This window comes from Haliaeetus albicilla, chromosome 3, assembly GCF_947461875.1.
Source record: "Haliaeetus albicilla chromosome 3, bHalAlb1.1, whole genome shotgun sequence".
In the NCBI taxonomy this organism is placed as follows: Eukaryota; Metazoa; Chordata; class Aves; order Accipitriformes; family Accipitridae; genus Haliaeetus; species Haliaeetus albicilla.
In genome coordinates, this window is record NC_091485.1 from 40600100 (window position 1) to 40624793 (window position 24694).

Consider the following 24694-nt stretch of genomic DNA (forward strand, 5'->3'; position numbering starts at 1 on the left):
AGAAATTAATTTTTCACACTAGCAAAATAATGATATTATCCCCAAAGATGCTTCTCCTCAAACAGTCATTGTCATTTTCCTCTTATTTGGCTGCAGTATGTCGCATCTACTCTTCCTCTATCACACCTTAAAGCGGCTGATCTTAAAGGAACTCTTCACATGCTTAAAGTGGGCATCTGCTGAATATCTGGGTGAATTGGGCTCTATATTTCAGTAAGACCCGGACCTACAGCTCTATCAGCTCCTTGTCACATTTTAGTCATTTCATTTCTAAGTGCTGGAATGCAGTACCAAGCTGCCCGTATTACCCTGTCATCATTCTTACTCCATTAGGACTGGGTCCATGTTTGCTTTTAATCACCGCTCTAGTGTTTTCCAATATGTAGTTTATTGTCTCTCATCTAACAGACCATTGCTTATAATTTAGGGCTGCATGATAAACCTGTCTTCCTGGTAAATGGCTTAGCTAACGGTTCATCCAACCAGCTGAACACAGATGCAGCCAGCAGGACAGAGCCAGGAAAATGTGGTGGGTTTTTTTTTTTATAATGTGGTAATTTATTAATGGTCACTGCTCACATTCCGGACTTACATTAACTTATCATGGAATCCTAAAGTATTGTTCAAAAGTGCATATGAAGGGGCATATAAATATATATTGTCCTTAAATCCAGACTGAGCATAACTCACAGTAGAGTGTCCCAAAACTTGATCTCATCAACATTTTTGTCAGATAATGTGATACGAATAAAACAATGCAAACCAGCTGCTTGCCATTGTTTGCAGACAGTTTAAAACAAATTAAAAAATTGAATGAAAACTTCCTGTAGCTTTTCTAAGTGGATATTTTTACTGTGCATACTCACACAGAGTATCAGTCTGTATTAGAGGGTCTCTCACCGGCATAAGGAGTGAAGTTATGGTCTCTTCTGCTTATCCTTGATGGCTGTCCAGCAGAGAAAAAGTTGGGAATTTGTACTGCACATTTTCTAAAAGATTATGGATGAAGTCCAGTGGCTCTCACAACATTCTCTCTTTTACTAAAACAAGTTGTAATGGCCAAGGTTATGCATAAGCTGTTAATGAGATCATATAATAGTTGCTCTGTTACTGTCAGATGTTACAGGAACCACAGCTCATTCTGTCCTTTTTGTAATGCATTTTGTGATAGTTTAACGGTGAAGACACTATGTCTGACCAAATTTCATGCAGGCATGGGAGAGTTATCTAAAACCATAAACATCATTTGCAGTAGAAAAACACAGTACACTGTCCTTTTTGCATAGTATCTGTTCCTTCTTTCAAGGTTACCTCATGTCTAAATTATATATATTTCATCATCCCTATTTTCCTTAATTTGTTTATAGTTATCTTTATTTTAGTACTTGCTGACTGTTCCATTCTAGCAGCAACTCTTAAATGAAAATATTGAATCTAAATATCATGTGAAAGTCTTCACATGAGATGACTCCTACTTTTGTATTGTTTGGAAATGTGCTAAAAGAAGTAGATGATTATTGTTGCTTATAATGGGCTCCACTCCAGAGGATCAGAGGAGGTAAAAGGGTTTGGGTTTTTTTGGTTTGGTTTGGTTTGGTTTTTTTTTCCAGAGGGGAGATTGGCAGCCACTTCAACAAACCTACTGCCTTGTTCAACAACTTGGCACAAACTTCAAGGTCTATTCCAGCTGCATCTGATTGATCCTTACCATGAAGAGTAGAGAGATGAAATAGACTTTCTGGGATTATGGGTGTCTGTCTTCTTTCATTCCTACTGGACTACACAAACTGCCCTTCACACTGGCTAGTTTTCAAGCTTGGAAAGACATGGTGTGAAATGCATTTTATTGGACCTAAGTGTTTTTGTTATATAAGCAGAACAAAAAGACCTAACAAGGAAAATAAGCAAATACTGTATTCTGTTAAATTATCTTGACATGAGAATTTAGTGTATCTAAGAGAAGCTTTGTTTACTTCCTGTTAAAAAACACTTTGAAGTCAGCAAAGCTGAAGGTAAGGTATTTGATTTGTGTCCGATATTCCCAGGATAATATGCCCAGTTGCCGCAATCTTTTTTACACAATTTCTTTTAAGACACGCTAATGAGTCACGTTCACTGCTCTCATTTATGTTTTATGATAACCTTTCAGAAGTCATGTCGTACAGAATTTTATACTTAGGCTCACGACTATGCAGAGGCAGTGCACATTGGTACCACCATTATGTTTGCATAGCATACATAAATTTATTTACAGTCAACAAAGCAATATAATGAGACGTGTCCACCCAGCTGGGTAGGATACTCAAAAAATACATTTACCTAATGAAAGGGAAACTGTGTCAGGCAGAAGTTAATTTGCATAGGAGATAAGGTTAAGAAATGTGGTATTGTCTTAATTAAATCCATTTGCAGGACTGGAGGCTCAGGATGTCCTGAAGGCAAATGCAGAAATTCAGCTTAATTCTGACAGCCTCCAGGGGCAACACTGAAGCCCAGATAAGGGAGAAGGGTGTCTGAAGGTGTCAGGATGTTTCAGACACTAGTCTTCTCCACTGTCGTTCGTTCAATAACTGCTCAGCTCCCTATGCCTCCCATATCGCCACCCTCTTCTCACCATATGGGCCCAGGTGTACTGCTTTCAATGTACTCTTGTCTTTCCTGCGTAAGATGCCCACTGAGTCTACCATGATCTACTAGACCCATATTTTGTGTCTCCTAAGATTAGTTTAATTATGTTGGCAGCATTATGAATGGTACAATGTCAAAATGTTCTTTTTTCCCATTGATTTCAATTACCTCAGACTCATAGCTTAACGAGCAGTGAGAAGAGATATGGGGATTTAATTTGCAATAAGGAGCATAGAGAAAAGAAGGCAAGCACTAGACAAGATTGAGATTTTGTTAGTACTGTTTATTACTAGATTTGAGGGTCCAACCTAAACCTAGCTTAAGAAAAAGGGAGTTCATTCATTAAGTTCACTGGCTTAGGATCAGACTCTAAAAACATAATCTTCTTATTTTTCAGCCTACTAGCGTATTGAATTGAAACAGTTCAAAAAACAAACCAACAGCGAGTGTAAATGAGGCATTGGTTCAGAGACACGTGAAACTAAAATCTAAGAAAGTCTAAACATTTTGTGTTAGCAAAAGTTTCATGTTTACCTTTAGAGCACAGCCAACATTCTTGAATGTTGTGATTTATGATATGACAAAGTGTTATGTGGGTCCAGTAACATTTGAAGTGCCACAGATATCAGTAAAAGATCTAACACGTTCTCTCTGCCAGCTTATTGCCATTTAAAACTACTGTAGACTACTTACAACAAAACCTGAAAGTACTGTTACTGTACTAGTACTATACTATTTACTGTAGAAGGGGAGATAACTAACTACAATTAGTTTGTTATATCTAAGGTTACTTCATGACAGCAAAATCCTACTACTAAAGACAGCACTAAAAATTTCCTTTTCATCAAATTCCGAAACAAATATGATTTATCCAATGGGCATGTTCCTGAATGCACTAATTTGTCTCAGATGTTTTCTCTGACTCTGGGGTAAGTACCAGTTTCCAGAGAGTGTCCTACATTCTTCACAAAAACAGCGTGGACAATGAAGTTGTGTCTTAAGAGCTGCGAGACTGGCTTTGATATACTGCTAGTGTGAGGAAATCCCAGTGGTTACGGTCCAGTACCGAGAATTAGAAGTTTCTGAATCACTGAGTCATGGCTGCTCACATCAGAGTCACTGACAGTTGAAGGAAAAAATTACATCTGGCTTAACCGGAAAAGATGATCATTCTTCTTTTGATATTACTAGTTTTGGTTGTTGTTGTGTAGTTGCTATTTATTTCATGTAATTTTTGTGTTTCCATTTCGATTAAGCATACCTTCTCCCTGACAAAACTGGAATGTTTTGTTTCTGAGTCAAGTATTGAGATTAAAAATTGAAACTGAAGGAAAGTTCTAAAAGTGAATTTATACTTGAAAAACTGAAAAAAATAATTTAAGAAATGACAACAGAAACTAGTAAGATCAGACTCAGTGGTTAAACTGATTTTCTTCCACTGCAGAAAATCCAATATACTGGGACAATTTCACAAAACAATATAACTTTGACATAAATTTTGGCCCAGTTCTACCAGAAGTCTTCTTCTGAATTAGCACAAATTAAGTCCTCAGGACGAGAAACTCATTATCCCAAATGATCACAGTTTGAGGGAAAAAGTTAATCTTTGCAGCTGGGTCCTAGATAACTTAAACTTATAAGAAGACACTCCAGTTGTGCTTATTCATAAGCTGAAAGACCATATGGATCAGCTGATGCGAGATTTTTTTACTCTATTTTACTTAACAGCAGAAGGTAGGCAGATCTCAGAAAGGAACATCACAGCTTGGTGTAAGATGCCAGAGTGCAATTTATGATAATAAGAAACATAACTTGAATGAAGGAAGACTGAATCCAAGGAGGCACCAACATTGTGAAGTTTCTTCGTAACTGCAAAAAAGTATCCTCGCCAAAGGACTGGGTATATAGCCCTTTGCCAAACTCCAAGAATGTCTCAATGTTTTTTAGGGCAAACTTGTTTAAAAGAGAGATGCTCAGTTCTAAACCACATACAGGCACTCTGGATTAACAACCTTTGGGTCAGATTTAAAACACATTGATGACGCCACGTGTGGAGTCTTGTACTGTACTGTCCCCATTCCTCGGATAATGCAAAATTTCAGTCTCCAAGTCTCCTAATTTGGCAATTTTCATGAGATGTATATTGACTTTCAAAAGAAAAAAGTAAAAGAAATAGAAACTTTTAGGCAATAAAAATAATTGCTGTTCAAGCAAGAATTTTAGAGTCAGTTATTCCTTGAAAACATGTCCCCGACCATTTAATTTTTGGCTTTAAACCATGTAGGTACTTTTCAAATTGTTAAGACTTTTTATGTACTGAGGCAATTTCAAATGAACCTATTTCCTCTGCTAAAACTAAAGAAAAATGTCTTGGCACAAAAATAAAAGTTGTTGACACTTGCAGAAAAAAAAAAGTGAGTACTTATTTGAAGTAATGAGCAATTTCTTATATGTAAAAGGCTTAAGCTGCTGTTGCAATAATTTTCTGTGTTTTACTCTCCAATAGAGCCATTTATAATGGGGATGTTTCAGACATTCAGTGCAGATTGTATTACTATGTTCACCAGTTACTCTGAAGAAGTGAGCTCTTTGTGTCTTCTCCAAAGTCATCCATCACTAACCTTAAACACTTAGACATTTCCTAGAGAGCTTAGCATTATAACAGTTTTGGTGCCCCACTTAAAAAGACAGGAACATTTAGGATGTGATAAGCATAGGAGAAAAGCTGGAAGCATGAGTGATCTGAGATTTCCAGATGCTACTAGATTATAAATGACAAAAAGCACAATTTGGAGAAAACCACAGGTAGATTGTCTTTAACTGTCCCTTCTTTGTTGAAATCCATTACTTTCCTTCCTCCTAGTATTTCTCTTTTAGCAGTGTGCTTGACACTTATCATCTAAATTAAGTTCTTTGAGAACTGGCGTCTTCTATGCATTTACAAAGCAGCTGTTAAAAATTATTTTAATTCCTCATATTACTTTCACAAACCATCTCAAGTATGACTGATACTAAAGCGGCACGTTGTAATCAAATAGTCATTTTTATCATGTTGAAGTTATGTAGTGATACAAGCTAAAACCCCCATAAAACTCATTTCTACTTGCACTCCTGTAGCGTCAAATTCTAACACCCTCCGACCTGCCAAGGAAGCGCTCATCTGCAGCCTAAACCAGAGGCCTTCCCAGTCCTCTTTTTGTTTGTTTGTTTGTTTGTTTTTTATTTCATTGTATTTTGGTTAGCTAATGATATCTGGTTCTTCTTCAACCTTCACATCTTGCAGGAAACTTGGAGATAACAGCTAATTCCTAAAGGAATAAATGAGTCCTAGTAGTCTTTTGGTATTTTATATCTCAAAGAGGAGAGAGGTGAATCTGGTGTTACAACACTGCAGAACTCCCCCGTCAGGTGGCGGGGAATACCCAAATCCAATAGGCTATACAGTTCTGTTACTAACAGGATTGTTCTCCTTTCTGCTTCTCCAAGTCTTCTCCAAAACATATAGTGTATATTGTCCAAAATGACACTTGGATTTTGGTCCTTTAATTTACAAGAATCCTATCTTAAGTAATTTGTTTTTTTCTGGATACTTGGCCATTTTCATATTTTTCAATGTAGATATAAAGATATTTGGGAACACTATCCTGCTAGATGTGAGTCACTTTCATGAATGTAAAACTGGTATTTTAAAAGTCTGGGTGATTTTTATGACTAACTTTTACTGGATACATTTTAGAAGTTTCTTTGGAGACATGTGTCTTGATAAACGCTCCTTTCTTTTTCTTGTGTGCTTTTCTTTCTGGGTGTTTTATTTTTTTTATTACTTTACAACACTTAACAACCTTTTGTGCTTTAACTTTGGATTTATACCTCCACATAATGTTTTAAATTTTCCTTTTCTTTCCAATCATAACTAATAGCTGAAGCCAGCAAAAAAAAAAAAAAAGGAAATGGTAATTCATTTCTATATAAACAGTAGATATGTTAATTAACATTTCCCCCTGAGGGAAAGACATGTTTTCACAACCATCCAAACATCGTTCTGCAGCCAGCTCACAATTCCAGAGTTCAGCAGATCCAGTTTTCATGCGATAATGCAGAAGGTATTTCGGAAAAGCTTAAATTGTGCTTTTATAAATCCTTTACTATTTATATTTTGCTGATTATGTATGTTTACTACCACATAGCATGAGCAGAAAAAGGAACAAATCTCTGTAAGAATAACTTATTCTCTGAATGGTAAATTGTTGAACTTTCTGTACTTTTTATAAGTCAATCAAAAAGTCTCTCTCTTGCAGAGGGTAGATTGCTCATACTCTTTTACTGCTGTCTCACTGATATCAAACAGAATGGAGCTATACAAAGTGATGTTATGCAGTGAGAGACAAGGATTTATTAAGTGACTATGTATGAGAAACAGGAAATTATATAGCTTTGTAAATATCTAGGATTTTGTTTCCTGACTGAAACACTTTCTGAACCTCACTTTCTTCGGTTCCACCCACTGTTGCACCTAGTGATCAGCTGAAAGAAACCTTGATAAATATTACTGCAAAACACTATTATCTGAATATTTTCTGTTCTGTTTGAAAATATTTTTTCATCTTTTATGCTCGAACTTTACAAAATATTTCTTAAGGTTCAGACACTAATTTTCAGACGATAAACATAATTCTTAGTGTTCATGAAGCTAAACAGAGGTCATCATTATTGTGCCATTAGACATAGAGTACAAATAATAAATAAGAATACAAACTCTGCATTTCATTTGAAGTTGTGAGCAGTTTCTTATGGGTAATTTTGGGGGTAATTTTATTTATCTGTGATTAGCTTGTGCTTGTGTGACTCTCTGCAGCTCATAGAGTTGTACACACACACACAAAACTCCACATATGTAATAGGGACCTGCTCTTTTTTATCTCCCTCCATCTGTTATTTCTCACCTGAAGAAGGAAGCTTAGGAATAGCACTTTCTTTTCATCCAGGTGGTTTGTAGATATCCCAAGATAGTTTTAATGTCTTCTTTGGACTTTAGCAAAAAACAATAGCTAAAAGCACCCCACCTCCCTAACTTATTAGTGAGACATTTAATTTGTTTTATTTGGCGACCAGTTGACATTCCCAGCTTGCACGAAAAGTTGCTCACTGCAGCTGAGTGGGTGAGAGAGTAAAAGAGCAGGAAACTTTTTGTTTTTCAAATATGGGATGAAATGCAGATCAAACAATGTTTAATACAATATTAATCCTTTAGACTGAGGCATGCCAGAAATGGTTCTTTTGAGCTGTGGTTAGGAATTCAGAAGCAGTCAGCTAGGAGCAAAGAAGTTACCTGTGAGCAATAGAAAGACTGTGAAGACAGGCACATTCAAAAGAGAACAGACTTACTGGGATGAAATAACTGGCCAGAACAGCCATCAGGAAAACTGTTCCCATATCACATAACTGTCCATCCCTTTCCCAGCACAGGGCAAAGATGGGATGACTAGTTTCCAGAAAAAAAGGAAAAAAAAAAAATTAGAAGTCTTTTGTGAATTACAAATCCTAATTCATCTTCCTGGGAGGTGCAACACAAACAAGGCTAGGCAGTGGTCAGTTGAGCAAGACCCTTGTTTCTAACTGTAGCTAGCGTCAAATGCTTTCTGTAACAAAGGACCTTGTGGTAGATAGAGAGCTACCAAATAACATAGCTTTAGGAAAAATTTCTTCCTGTAGACAGGATAAAGTTTAGTGTCTGTTTTCAAGCAGAAGTTTTATTTCCTAGTGGGTAGGCTTGTTTTTTCCCATTCTGTTGCATTTAGTCAGGAAGTCTTTCATCCATACTTCTCTTCTGAATTCTCCCAAGTTTTTTATCTTAATGGTACCTTGTAGTGACAAGCTCTAGTGGTTGACAATCTGACTTGTAGAAATGTAATTGGTTTTACTGGTTTTGAGTTTTCTTTTATTTGCTTTCAAAGGATGTCCTCTTTTTCCATGGAAATGGGAACTCTCTTGGCTTTATCTGCCTCCATTTAGCCATTCATTATTTTGAATCTCTCCAGCTGAGCCTCTCCTATTTCTCTCCTTTCTAAATAAAGAAGTCCCAGGCTGTTTCAATCACTTTTCATATGGAAGTTTTTCTGCACCTCTGATGTGTCTTATCAGGCACTTCTATTAATAGAGAATTAGGGAATTAGAAATTTAAACTAGGACTAAACTTTGTGCCTGGGTTCTTGCTTGTAATATGAGGCAAAGAGTCCGAACCTGCTCAAATATTTACTTACAAATCTGTGTGCAGATTTTGTTGTTTGCTCACGCTTTTATTTCCTATTTTTCCTTTTTTCTTCTGTATCTGACAACTTCGGCTGTCTCCATTCCCACACACAGTCCAACTCTGGGCAGAAGCTACCAGGATAAAACTAATCTCAAGGGATGAATTTTCTTTTCCCTTTTATATTTCATAACTGCCATAGCATCATCAGTGTTTGATAGGTGACACTGGAGTTTTGTTGCTTTCTGCCCTGAAGATTACCTGGGAGGTCTGTACAGTCATTGCTGCTTCTCCTCTCCTGCCCCTACCAGCTCTGTGCTCAGCAGGGGACGTAGTCAGTAGGTAACTAACTGCAGGAGTATGGCATTTCCAAATGGGAGGTGTAGGGTCTGCTATCCCTGTGAAGTTTCCGTATCCTATCCTATTTCAGTTTTCTTTCACCCTATTACTGGTATTAATGCTGCTCATGAACATGTTAAAAGAAATGCTGTTATGATCAGCCTTTGTTACGGCTTATTTTATCAAGATCATACAAGATCAACAGAAGAAATTCAGTCACAGAAGTTAGACATAATATCAGTATGCAATCCAAAATGGAAGTCCTAAGCCGCAGGGCAGTTTACAAGACAAGATGGAGGTTACAATTTAATACAGATATAATCCACACTGTTGCAACACGCAACGTACTTCCTCAGTTCCTTGAGGACTGAGTCTAAGCTTTTCTAAAATACTAAGCAGATTTTCCTTTGACCTGGTGCCTCATGGATCCAGTCAGCAATGCCAGCTGAATAACACCCAGAAAATCTCAGCACAGCAAGTTTATAAGAAGTACAGTGCTAGCAATTTTCTTCATCAACACAAGTGACGGGGACAGCATTCTTGCAGCAAAGAAGACATGGACATGTTTCACGGCATAGCCAAGATTTTATTTTTTCCCTAATGTCTGCCAAACTATTCAAAACAAAAGGAGGCAGCTGGCAAGACTTCAAAAAGAGTTTTGTGGATGAAGTAACTCAAGCTGCACTACTTTACCTGGCTAAGCTCTTGGAGACCAACAAAAATAAAACATATAGCTTGTGGGTCAGCCAGGAACCTCTTCACAAAATTACAGATGGAAAGTTGCCTGGTCATTGTAATGTAACAAGGTATTCAAAGATAATAAAACAGTATATTGTCCTTTAATTTTGGATGTGCATTTCTTTAAAGATAAATCAAAAGTGTGCTTTAGATATGAGAAGAAATATCTTAGGAAAAAGCAAAAGGATATTTCCTTGGTATAAGGGCTTGTTATCAATTTCTTGTGCATTTTATTCAGCTTACAGTTATTCTTAAGTATTGAAACTGCTAGCTTAAAAAAGCAAGTATCTACATAATCGAGAGCAGAACTAGCCAGTTTCTTTTTCTCAATGCAAAATGTTGACATTTGATTGTATTCTGAGTTGAACAAAGAAGGCATCTCTGACTGTTTTGAGGCAAAGCTTAAGTAGTCACTAATGGACTAAATATGCTCCCAGGGAGGTATGATGGTAAAATACCAATTGGATCTGGTGGCATTTAACCACATTCTATAGCCATGTAAAAGGAGAAAAATCATCAAGACTGAAAAAAAAAAAAAAAAAAGAGTGAACTCTAAATGCTCATGGTAATTTGTCAACGTGGCCTGTTGTTTGTAGCAATGTCTCAGGACAAGAAGCGATTTAGAGGAAGGAGCCTAAAGGGAACAGTATTGCAACTTCAGCAGTGGCATAGAATAGGGCTTGGAATAGTTATTGACAGAAGGAACAGGTTCAGATACCAGAGCACAAAAATGTTAGGGCCCTCATAAGGGCCACATTAATAAGACTGCTAAATCAAGGAGAAACTTACATTTGATTGACAGGTAGAGAGAACTAATAGAAGAAATCAAAGCAAAATGTTTTGGAGCAGCAAGCAACATGCAAGTAATCATTACTGTTAACTTCTGGCTACCTGAAAACAGCTGAAGGAAAGCTCCAAGGCCAGAGAAGTTACAGTAGCAATGTACAGATGCCTATACATGCACACATGCATAATACAAGTATATATACACACATACATGCGTACACATGTTGCTTTTTTTCCTTACTGTCCCCTGTGGTCATTTTGATAACGTTGCAGGCCTAATAATGAAAGTCTGGAAACTCGGCCATCTGTAGTAGGTTTCTACTAGATGATATTCCTGTGCAAAAATGACAAGGTGAAGCTATAAAATCAGTTAATCTTATTTATAAATTCTGCTGTGTCATATCTGTAATCTGCAAAATTGACCCCGAAGAGCATTACAATGAAGTAACTGATCATTTTCCCATCATAAATTAGTGCAAACTCACCCAGCACCAAACATATTTCAAACTTTGTTTCATTCTTAGAAAGAATTTTGTCTTTCATTATGTTATGGCTACATACCCTAAGCCCACTTGGAACAAACAGATTCAGCATTTCCATCAGCTTTTTCCCTGTCAAATACTCCGTATTACAGCTAAAAGTTAGAAATAACTAAAACTCTTTTTAACCCCCTGAACCCATTTTATGGCAGGTAGGTAGGGAAAGCAAGTTGAAGAGCAGCCTCCCGACCAGCAGGCTGGAGAGGATTTCATGTATTTCCCAAGTCTCTTAGGACTGGAATAAGCAGGGATCGTAAAATGCTGTCTTAAACTTGTGTCCATACACAATGTGCTTTGTCATATTCAGCAGGCTGCCCACAGCGTATAAGTAAATTCTTTAGATTTATTACTAAATAGTTACAGTTTTGACCAGTTTCTCTGAAAAAAAAAAAAAAAAGAAAAAAAAGGCATGCTGAAAAATAACCGAGCAGCGCTTTTTATTTGATAACCTTGCTTATAGGCTGTTTTAGCACCACATAAATCCAGCAAATGCATAGGAATATTTGGCAGCATGAGTGTGAGAAGATGGCCAGGCTGGTACTGAAAAAGAAAGTCTTAAGAAAGGCTTTATAAGATTTATGGAAGGAAAGGCTGCCACCGGCAGAGAACTCTAAGTGTCCTTTGACTAGTAGGAGAGGACAAAGTGTGTCAAGATATTTCCCATCTTTCCCACCAGCCCTGGAAAAGGACTGGTGGGTCTGTTTCATTCAGTCATTCCTCAGCTCTTCCTTGTGCCCAGCCCTACAGTCTCCAATGACATAACTGAAATCCAAGAAGAGTCAACTGTCAAGGACATTGACTTGGGGGTATTTTACACTCCCTTAAATAGAGATTGAATGCATGGACTCAGAGTTGATTGAAATGAAAATGGAAAACTGCAGCTCTTAACATTTTTTTCAAGCACATTTTTTCCAAGCACATTTTTTCCAAGGTTGGGAGAAGCGAGAGGGTTCTGAAAGCAACGTGGCCTTCTGCCAATGCCAGAGATGTGTTTCAGAGTCATGGGACGACCTGGTATGATGCTGGGAAGTATTTGCTGAAGCTCACAGGACTGTACTGCAGCAGGTGCTGTGGTGGGGAGGCAGCCGTGACAGACAAGAGGTTTTGCACATGTAAGCCAAATAGGAATTGGAGATTTACTGTTATTCATCAGCAGCCTGTCAATGTTAAGGTGGAAAAAAAAAAAATTGTATGAGCTATTTTCACCCAACAGTGTGGGATGTCCTCTGGAGTGTTTTTGGAACAGGTCAAAATTCATATAAAACTGTCACAATTATCTGATTAACTTCTAGCCAAAAACTTCCACATAAAACATTAAAGATGAAAGTATATACATCTTCAGAAGGGAAGACTTTCACAGATCAAGGGCAGATGCTTTGCACACATGGATGTTACTTTATTATGCTTTAATCAGCATTATATTATGTTTATTGGAAAAATCACATAAATATGTCTGAAAGGCTTTCGAAAGATGTTTGTCCTTTAGCTTTAGAAAGTGAGGAAGGTTTAGGACTATTTTCATGTAGTAGGAAAGATTAGAAAGTCTACGGGTGGCTTAGATGCTTTCAAGCTGGTGCTTTTTTACCCATGCTGAACTTTTTACAAAGCATTGCTGTGACCATGCTTTGACAATGGGGATGATGGCTCATACTGGACATATTCTAAACATCTCTAGCCTTTTTCTGCATGCTCTCCCCAAAATTAAGGAGTCCACCGAAGAACAGGCGTATTAGACTGATGTAGGTAGAAAATCAAGCTCCTAGCCGTGTAAGGGCGACACTGATAGTCAAGGCAATGTCATGCATAAATATTGTGCTAATGACTATGTGTGAGTTGTATATGTGAATACGTGTTCTTCAGAAAGGTTTAGCCTACTGAGGGATGATGATCCCTCCACAGTCTTATATGTCAGGAAATAGCTGTAGCTCAGCCTCCCTCCCAAGGTATCAGAGGAAAACCATGTCTGTGGGAGCTGGGGAAAGAGAATATTTCTCTGTTTTACAACCAGTGTTTGCTGAAGTATATTGGTCCCCAGAACGGGGAAATTTTTATGTCTTATTTTTGGACAGCATTAATTTATTTTAGTGTTATGAAAGCCCAACGTTCGTGAAAAAGATATTGCTCAGTACTTATAGCAACAACTCTACCAATAAGCCTGATACAGGCAAAAGTTTTCAGTGAGAGAGTGACTATTGTAGCTTTGATCTCCACTGGAGACTCTAAAAACAAACTCTTCAGATTTCAAATTTACTGGCAGTCTGTCACATCGCTGCCATAAACACTAGGACAAAGAGAAAAGATTTTTTTATATGTCTGCATATAGAAGGGTATTAATTAGAAATAATGAGTTGAGACTGCCTGCAGAGCAGCTGTGGTTCTTTTAATGAACATTGTCTTCCAACGGCTGAAATAAATGTCAAGACTGGTGGAGATTTGCAATTGGAAAAGCTATATAAGCTATTTATAAAAGGAAATCAACTGTAAAAACATTTGCTAAAAGTTTCTGGCTTCTACAGTGCAGCTGTACACCGAATTTCTTAGTAAAACATCTACCCTTGTCACTGGTATAACCTCCCAGAAGTAACGTACGTGCAGTTTACTTGGTGAAGATTAGAGTTCGCTCTTCTGAAGAATGTCTTTGTATTTTCTGTAAAGCTAAACCCAACAATATCAACCACGGCGATGTTTTTGAAGAGACGCATTAGGGGGTGGTAGGCCTTGCACCTTCCCACAGGTGATACGAAGGTGATCGGGACAAAACAGCCTTATAAAATAAACCTGCTTCAAGAATTCAAAATTTCGCTCACGCTAAACAAACTCATCTGAAACTACCTGATTTGAGGCCAGCTATCGCATTTCTGCAAGGTTTCAGCAAGACCCACCGTGGTGCCTCAGAAACAGCAGAGCCCGACCGCCCAGGCCCGGGGCGCGCAGGCGGCGGGCCGGACGCGGGCGGGGCAGGCCGCTTGGGGCAGGGCGGCGGGCAGGGCAGAGCGCGGCCCTGCGAAGCCTTTCCTTTCCGTGACCCGCCGGCGATGCCCCCAGCCCTCCCCAGCCTGGCTCTGCTGCTTGGGGAGAAGCAGCCCCCTCGCTTTGCCTCTCCTCAGCAGGCCCGGCCGCCGCCTCACCTGCCTCCCCGCCCGCCCCGCCGGCAGATGAGGCGGCGGCGGAGGCCCGGGGGGTCCGCCGCGCACCCGCCGCCCTGCTCTGCCGCCGCCGCCGCCGGGGGCCGGGGGTAGCCCCGGGCGGGGGCCAGGTCTCGCAGCGAGGGCCGCGAGCGGAGGGGCAGAAAGTCCCGGGGAGGTCGGGGGACGCCCCGGCAGAAGTTCGCCGGCTCGGAGCTTCGCGGTCGGGGCTGCGCCTCAGCCTCGCTGCCGCCGCCGGCCCCGCCGCCGTCGTCCCCGCTGCCCGCCACCCTCCCCGGCCCGGCTCCGGTTCCCGCCGCCCCGCAGGCCCGCCGCCAGGTGAGTCCGCCTGCTCCTTCCTCAGCGTCCCCCGCAGTTTTGGGGGAAGCCTGCCAGAGGCGCCCCGCTGCCGCAGCAGCAGCCGTGGTCCCTCCTGGGGACGTCGGGCGTTTGTGAACCGAGCTGGGCCTGTTCCAGCCTGCAGTTGTTACGTCTTTCTTCAGGAAATTCCCAGGCAAACCCCATAAACAACAACAACAAAAAACCCCAGTGATGTTAGCTTGTCGTTATTAATTGACCAACTGAAAATGAGCTTGAAAGAGTGCTTGTTATGGGGCAAAGAGAGGGGATGGGAAGGAGAGGGAGTGCTGGGGGAGTTTTAAAGAATTGGAGGAATTCATCATCATTGTGGAGGAAATTAAATGTTTCTGCTTTTTTTTTTTTTTGGTTGGTTTGTTTGTTTATTTGTTCTTTTCCCTGTAAGCCACCAGCAGATATTTTATGAAGTTAGCCACAGCTCAACACTCTGTTTGTTGGAAAATATTTTTGTTTTGGAGCAGATAAAACATTAGGAGTGCAGTAAACATTTTAAACTTAGAACTGCAACAGATACCGTAAATCACATGTCATTTGCGTGTCGGAGCAGGAATCCCTGGAGCTGCACTCCCCACAGCAAGTTCACCTTGGGACATTTCCCCAGAGCATTGTCAGCTTTTGCAAGGTGCCTTTTATGGTTCCTTGCGTTTTCCCACTGACACATAGATTGCAGTACTGGCTGATAGGTAAAGCCAGCCAGATTTTAGGCACCTGACTTGTGTTAAATGCAGGAGGTGAGTAAAAGTGAGGTGCCTGGGTTTCTTGGTGGTCGATGGAAACAACAGGCAAATCCAAGTATGACGTTCCCTCAAGATCTAGTTCTGGAGGTGGCTCGCTCACTCTGATGGTTATACAGGGAACTTGCACCCTAAGACAGACACTGCAGTTTGATGTCCTCACTCAGGTGACATCTACCCCAGCTTTTGTGACTCAGTGTCCACTACGGACAGTGGTTATTGCTGGTGCACTGAGTACCTCCCGGTCTGACAGCTGTCAGCCAGAGGACACCGGTCAGCCAGAGAGAGCCGTAGCTGACTCATTTCTAGATGGTAAATAGAATTAGAAGAAGTTGAAAACGCCCATTCCTGTCTGTTTATGGGTGGTTTTTTTGTTGTTACTTCTCAGCTGAGTTCATAAACTCAGTTACCCTAGCTATTACAGAAATATTCGCTAGTTACTGGTGGGATGGGAAGTGGCCTGCAGTCTGTATGGGAGGGATGTGGTCTCCTTTAAGATGTGGTTCACAAAATGGAAAAGTTTGTGTAAAGGGAGTTGTCTCTGTTCTGCTCTTTCTTGAACAGGTGCCCACATTACAAACACCACCACAATTGGCAGTATTAACAGAGAGGTTAACAAATTGGCTGATCCCAGCTATTCTTTCCAAATATCCTTGTACTCTGAAACGTAACAGTCCTGCTCAGTGAGAATAGGTCAGTAAGATGGTGGCCTGCCAGCACTGTCACCTCTTCTGTGGGTGAGTTTTAATATTTGCTTCATTTTCTGTATTAGAAGCCTTTATGTAGGTTAAAAGATTTCTTCTTCCTTAAACTCTTTTCATATCTGTTTGCATTTTGGCTCATAATAATTAAGACATGCTTATAGAGGGGCATCTCATCACTAAGGTTTAAATGACCTTTCCAAGTTTGCCCGTAAACTAAGATTGTGTCACACCGCAGGGACAGATGGAAGAGGGAACGGTTCTGTGACAAAGCCAATTTAATACAGCCGTATCTATGTAAAGCAGAGACTGGCAGGAGTAAGCGCCTCAGAGTCTAAGCTTGTTAATTAATTAAGTTATTAGCAAACTTTTTAGAGTAAGCTGGAAATGAAATTACTGTAAAAGAATAGCAGAAAAGTGGTCTTGTTTCTTTCCACAATTCAAAGAAATTACAGGCTCCTTTCACTGATGTTCACACACAGTGAAACTGGAAGTTTGATCCCAAGTTGCTCTCAGTGTGGAAGGCATTAATTCTAACCTAGAATTGCCATCTATTTAAATACATATAAACATACTGGTTTAAGGGTGCTATTCAGCAGATCCCCGAGTGGTTTACAGTCTGGAAAAAAAGTTCTATCTTACTTTTCCAGATAGCTGATCACACATATGATAGTATTTTCTGTTCATTCTGAGTGCATCCACTGCTAGTGGAACATCTTTATACATGCTAATAGCTAGTGCTAATGCCATATGTATCTAATATAGTATTGCTTTTCATGCATGCTTGCCAGAGACAGACATGTCAGACCTGTGAAGGCCATTTATCTTCACATTTTTCTTACTCCATCTAAATTCTGTGCCACTTGTTGTAATTCCACACCTGTTGGTACACATGTTGCTGAGACACATGGGATTCAGTCGTGCTTTGGGGTTGATGATGTCCTCCTCTATATTTTTTTCAACAAACACAGCCAGTGGTGTCACACAGATGACACTGCAGCTAGAAAGAGATAAACATGGGGAATGGAAAAGTTGCTAGCTCAAAACCACTGGTATGTTATCTAAAGAGAAATGAACAGTCAGGAATTTGCCAGGTGCCTGTTCTAGCTCCCATTGTAGGTATCAGCTTTCCTGCTCTTAAGGTGGTATCCAGATTCATGTTGGACTTTCAGATTCAGTAATAATACTAACAATGGTAGATGTCTCTCCTGTTATCCTAAAGGCCAGGCACCACTGCCATTTTCTAGACGGAGATGTATTTCTCTTCAGGTTGAATTATTGCAACTCATTCTGTCACAGTTATGGAAGGTAGAGCCAAAATAATTCATTATTGAAGAGAGACCTAATACAAATGAGCTTAGGGTGAACACTCCCATGGCAGTACTTTGAAGGTTTTCCTTTCTGTTGCTTCCTTAAGCAATACTTCTATTGCTTGTATTGCACGAGGAATGTCTCACTGGTTTTACTGAATTTTAGTTCACACTTTTTAGGACAATTCAAATAAAATACATATCCACTCATTTAAAAAGAACAAACTAACCACATTTAAGGATATTTTTTTTTTCGATTTTCTTAGTATAGAGCACAACATATGCATCTCATAAATGTTACCAAGTGTACATGATATTACAGCTCTGTGGTAAATGGAGACAGGATATTAGGCATAAAGACAGAGGTCACATAGCACCGGAAAGAACTGCCAGACATGGCTCTAGCCAGAGGAAGGAACCAGCTGATACTGGAAACGACTGCTGAAATCAGTATCTATCTATATACATTTCAGGCATGAGTAGCATTCAGAGTCATGTGAAAGCAGTTGATGTAATATTTTGGAGAAAAGGGCATCAAGGACAAATTAAGGACACTTCAGATAATTTACTAAAACAGGGTTTTTTTCTTTTTTAATAAAAAGATTTGTCAGTTAAACTTAGATCACAGTAAATCCAAAAATATCTTTGACGGAGTCAGAAGAGATTGGATGAGCTATACTTCCAAAATACAGATCTGGAGGCTAGTAGATGCCAAGCAGGGAAACAAGAAAACATAAAATTATATGACTGCAGCAAAGGTGCCAACACACCTAGGGAGGTCATAATTTAGCCGTCTGGTTTCCAAGAATACACATTTGAGTAGCACATGGTTTCTTGTTTCAAGACAGGCATCAAAGTAGCAGTTCTGATATATTAGCAGACATGCAGACTGAGGATGTCAATAAATGCAGCAGTCTTTCAGGAGATGCATTTCTCAAACGTGGCATGTTGATTAATATGCTAATTAAAAGTGAATGTACAAAGCAACAGCGATCGCAGTCTTGTCTACCCCACAGCTCCACCATCGCTGTAGCTGGCAGAGCACCCTGTGGTACATACTGTTTCAAACTGACAGAAGGAGTTTTTCTGGCATAGTTACACCACCTCCCTAAGTGATGTAAGCTGAGCCAATATAAGCTCTCCCCTTCTGGCAAAGCTGCGTCCGCACCAGGAGTTCTGCAAACATAGCAATATCTGCTGGGGACGTGAATTTTTCACACCAGGAACTGACATAGCTATGTTGGCAAAACATTATAATTTAGAACAGGCCTAGAAAAAACCACATTTATCACCCCATCTTCAGCCATTTGTAAAGCATTAGAGAGTCCTAAATCCTTAACTTTCTGATAATGGTTGTACTTTACAGACAGAAATTCTGATATCAGTGAGAGTGATAGTGTGTTACATTGGTTAAAAATGCACTGCTTTCTAATTCTTAGCCTTTTCTATCCCTAAGGTGTCTAGTGTCTTTGCTAGTAAATACAATTTTAACTGCTCTACAGAAGCACAATGTTTGAAGTGACTGACTGCATCTTCTCTTGGGCTGGAATCCGACTCTCTCATCTTCAGTCGGGCTAGGCTGGAAGGACAGTGTGTACAACCATGGCTCCTGGGACCACACAACCTAACTGTGTGCAAGTCCTCCTTTTCACAGTTACGGTCAGCACCTGTAGTGAACCAAAAATGGGATTTTTTTCAAAAGAAAATATTTTTACTTTAAGTAGTCTTATCAAAGTAAGCGAAGTAGCAAATTGCTTTTGCAGTGCAGCCATGGTGACATTTGTGCAAAGCTCAGGTAGGCCTGGTTTAATCAGGCACCTTCAGTCTGGAAAAAGATCAGCCCGTCTCCTTGCAGTCTGTAGGTGTCTCTTATCACCAGTCGTTCCCAGTTTCCACAGAACATCAGGAGCAGGCAGGCAAATGTGAATGTTTGCATTCGCATTTCCCCTTCTGCTGCATCAAAGGTTACCACCAACTTGCTGGGGGTTACCCTCTCTCCCGCCAGCTAGATGAGATGTGGCTGGAAGGGTTGTCTAGGCCATGTCAGCCAGAAAGAGATGGGTAAGCAATAATTCACTGTTTAAACAAGCTTTAACTAAGCTGGCTCATTTTAAGCAGCAATTCTAGCAATAGCTCAGCCAGAAAATCAGGAGTGGGAGGGTGTGCATAACCTCTAGGAAGAGGGTGGTGACAAGTAGCTGGCTGAGGGCTGCATGTGGAAACCACTTCTAGTGGCACAGCAGCAGCCAGAGAAGAAAGTATGACTATACTCACGGTTAATACTGCTGGCAGCTTGCTACTGGCTTTATCTGGATGGAAATCCTCTAGATCCCTCACTTGAAAACTGCCTACAAGTGTAACAGCGGAGCAGGGGGTGGAATTTCTAATATTCATGGGGTATCTTATATCTTTCACATGAAAATGAGAAGGCAAGAAACCTGCTTAATCAAAAGGAATAAAGTAAGGGCAAATGTAGGCAGGATATCAAAAAGTCTCTCTGCAAGTGAAATCCATTAGCCTTGAAGTAATCTCTTAAGGGAACTGAAGACATTCCCATCGCTTGGGATATTTAAAACTGGGTTAGACAAAACACTAGGAAGTGTACAATGGGGGACAATCCAGAATCAGCAGGGAGTGGGATTAAATAGTCTTAATAAGCCTTTAACATAGATTCTGTGATTTCAGTGCCAAGAATTCACATGTCCCCCTGCTCTCTCTCCTCGCTGCAGCTGCCATAATGGGAGATTATGAAATCACTGTAAATGTGGGCAATTAACTATTCTAATAGAATTTGATAATGTAATGGTGGTACATTATTCTTCCTCTTAGTCTCAACTAAGACTCCTCTACAGTGGATTTAAGTTGACTTTTAGTAGAACTATCACAGTCTTGTGGTACAGGGACTTAGTAAGATTACTTTGTGTTTCTAATAATTGGCTTGGTTTTCAGACAGTGATTTTGGTTTTAGCTTAACCTATCTTTTTTTTGCCCCCTAAATTTCAAAATTCTTAAGTTGTTTATCTAAAACTTCCAGCTTTTACTTCTGTGTTTAATCACTCATTATTATTATCCCATATCCTTCTAAATCTGTAGTCTTTTGAGAGCATAGAAGAGCCAAGGGGTTCACTTCAGTAAGATCAATAGGTAAAAGATGTACTTTGTGGCATAGAGACAAGTTAGTATTTATAACTCTGTTCTGTAAATGTTAGGTCACTGCTGAAGTATTCAGATCAACAATGTGTTGTTTATAAACATTGTCTAGGAAGAATTTATTGTTTCACAAATACCACTCTTTGCTGTATCTGATAATTTTTCACATTCTCCTGGTGTGTCGATTTGATAGTGTGTCCTTAAGTCCAAACGACTGCTTGAATCATGGTCACACTGGAACAGAGGGTACTTTGTTTAGTTTCATTGGGGAAAAAGCCAGTACACTGTGGCTTAGATGTCCTACCAGTGGAGATAGGTCAGTGAAACCGTGCTTCATGGTGTAAGTAAAAATAACTTACAATGACTTGCAATTGGCACCACCTTGAAATCATTTCAGTTTATGCCCTGATGGAATTCCTATGAAGAATTGCTTTCTATGTGCACCTCCAAAAAGCCAAAGACACATTGCAAAAGAATGAGGTTTCAATAACATGTTTCATTCTGTGGTTTCTTTGTGTAATTTTGCGTGATAAATATTGTGCCTGTAAATCACTGCTAGTCAGTTTTGGTCTTTTGAATATTTAACAAATTCTTTAAGTAACACATGACATTCAACTTGGGTGTAAAACTATCTTCAGATAGCTGGGAATTCATAGCTAGAATAAGAATCTAATACAGAAAAATGTCGTTAAAGTCAGAAAAATGACGATTTATAAATGGCTTTCTAACAGAGAGATTTTTACAGTTCTGTGGAGTTACAGCTGCTAACATGAATGATAGATGTACCAGTGGGGAAGGAATATAATGATGGAGAAGTGAAGTGGGCTCCATTTTCCTTTTCACACCCAAGTGATGCTTACAGAGACAGATTCTGTTCTGTACATTGTTTTCAGTGGGACTGAGCAGATTGTTACCTGCAAAACCTTTAAATGGTACATACACACATAAATCTAGAAGAAGCTTTCACCATAATTCCATGATGCAGATTGAATTTTCAGCATGTAACATCATTAGAAAGAAAGCTCTGTGCTTGGTAATTGATTTTTTTAATGTCTTGAGAATTAATTTTCACCAGGAAAGTTTATGGTAGCATTTTTACAAATGAAGTAAACAGTTATATTATACTGTGGGAGCTGGATCCTGACATACCTATCTATCTTAAGTGGTTTCATTCTTCTCAAAGCACTTCTGATTTTAACCTAACTTTTTGGATGACAAAGCATTGCTCAAAGGTTGTGAGAAACTTATTTTATATTACTTGCCAATATTTTGTTATTATTGATCTGACATACAAATAAAGGTCAGTGAATTTAGAACAAGGATGAATTTAGCCTTTAAACTGCATCTATAACAATATGATTACCAGCCTATTTTTCCCTTGCACCTTAAAACTCAGTGTAAGTTGATATATTGGCATGTACAGCTGTTTTTAACTTTCTGCATCCTATTTTCTTGACAAAGAGAAAAGAGAACGCATGGCTTATAGTTATGCTAGTAAATATAAAAGTGCCAGCGAATGCTCTCTGGCGTTGAAGAGGCTGGCATGGAGCATGCCATATCTACCCGATTACATTTTTTTCTGAGCAGTGACCACCTGCAAACTGCCTGTCTCTGCACTGTGCCAGTTCTCAGACTCTGCCCAATAACTGCCAGGAGAATTCAAGCTGGCCCAGGCTGAAAGCACCGCAGGGACTGTTTTTACAGTTTAACGGTATACATTTATATGTATCACTCTGCCATTGTTTCCGTGTTCAAAATTAGTTCTGAGCTACCACCTTGTCTTTAGGATTTGCTTTGACACATTGCATAGGAGATCACAGATACATTTAAAGCTCTTTTTTTTGTTCTCTTGGTATTTGAAAAAACTCCTAAAGATAAAAAATTAAGCCAAAACACACAGGTGTTCCTTGGCAACACGCTTGGTGTATAAAAACAATTACAAAGAGGCCCACAGTCATAACCTCTGCCCTATTCCTGTTCAGGTAAGTAACAGCACTGCAAATGAGTTGATAGATAGTAATTTTTTTATGTAAATAGGCTGTTCTGTTTCTGTTTAGGTTCTGCTTCTCCTCTGCTTGTTTACAGGCATGGAGGCAGAGGATTTTCTACTTGTCTTAGTAAAATGGAAGCTGTCTTTACCCAGATAAATTTATTGCTAGAGAATATACATCAATGCTCAACATCAGTTTGAGTTATCCGCATTCTCTCCTCTGAATTCAGTGAATTTAATAAATATTGACACTTGAGAAAATATTTATGTCTCAGTGGTATTTGTTTGCCCTAAGACCCACTGTCACCCTTGGCACCATTGTAGCAATTAGTGATTCAAGGACTACATGAAGATTTTGCGCTATCTAGGAATCCCTCCTCACTAGGAGAGATGCTCCTGCCCATAGCCCTTTCCCGCACCTACAGCACATAGCTCTGGAAACAGCCCTTACTAATATTACTGTTGTGCCCTTGCACTGGTGTAGTAATTTACTTAGAAGACAGATGCTTTTGTGGTGCAAGTCAGGATGAAGCCTTTAGAGAAGATCTCTTCGTATTTAAAAAATGTAGTGATGTGAACTTTGATGGGTTTCCAGATAGCTTGTTGATTCTTATTTTAAATGAAATGTAGTTTAACATGTAACTATTTGATGCTGTTGTTGTAGATGTGATAATACAGTATTTCTATCTTAAAATTGTGCTCTCTAGGCTAGAATTTTCCCTGAATTTTAATATAAAAAATAAGACAAGAGCAGACACAGCTTGTGTGTCTTCTGGAGGAGAGCCCTAGCGTTGGCATAGCTGTATGAATCCTTGGGAATTGCCATAAGTTCAGGTGGCTCCAGGGTACGATGGAGAACCTGTCCAGGCACACATTTATTTCAGTTGAGTGGTTTTGCTTACAAAGCTGGGATCCCAAAACATCCATCTGGAAAGCATACTGAAAGCTTAAGGAAGCATAAACAGTGTTCCTGATGATTCTGGGAGAAACTGTCTAAGGAAATTGGGTAAGACTCCAACTCACGTTTGTATTTCTTTAACCCCTTTTGTTTAAAATGCTGGCTGGTTGACTAAGCCAGCAAAAAATCAGCTGGGGTGTCCTAAGAAATTTCCTAGATATTTAATCTGGGTCACTCAATCCCATAGCAAGCCAATGAACTTAGTCAAGGAAATAAGATAGTAATAAAAGTGGGTTAAATAACAAAATGAAGAAATTGGATTTTAGTCATTAAAAGTTCACTGTAAACTCATGAAGCATGTGGAGAGTAACTGGATGGATCATCGCTGTATTTGTACATGAGAGATCTTCTAACTGTCTGTGCAGTTAGAAGTGAGGTGATATGACAACAAGGTGATCAGAAATGACCCTCCACTGCAGGGAATCTTCATCTTGAAGAAGTCACCTGCAGTACCCAAGTGAGTAAGGCTGCTTTGGGCATCATGTCTTTCCTGTTAATATTGCATAACCCCCTGCTCGTGTATGAGGATTTTAGTATGATGGGACAGATTAGGTCTGCCTTGACGGAGCTATGCAAAGAACAGACCCAATCTGAGGGGCTGGAAGGGTGCGCTGTGCTTCTCCTATGCTTGTGTCCCTGACTGACCTCTGGTCCATGGCTGTTCCATTTAAACAGAAAGGCTATTTTGTCCTGGCAGCCCTGCAAGCCTTGTCTGGGAGCTAAGAATCAACCCACTACGTCTCGTGCTCTGTATTCTTATGAGTGATCATTCTGCAGCCCACACTATAATCATACTTTATTTTCAGATCGTTATGCTTTGCCACACTTGCACAACACAGTTATCCTCAATAGGATTTATATAGATGTCTCCTTTAAAAATGTGGCCTTCAGGTAGAGTCTTCTTCCAGTGTCAGAGATGTGAGAAGATGCTAAACCTATGGTTTTATTTTAGCTGTGCTGACTGTAGAACATGTGATTGAAGTACTAAAAATGTTTTTCCCTCCTACCAAAATATACAAATCTGAATACCTTAAGAACAGAATGATAATGGAAAAGGTGTCATTTTCATAT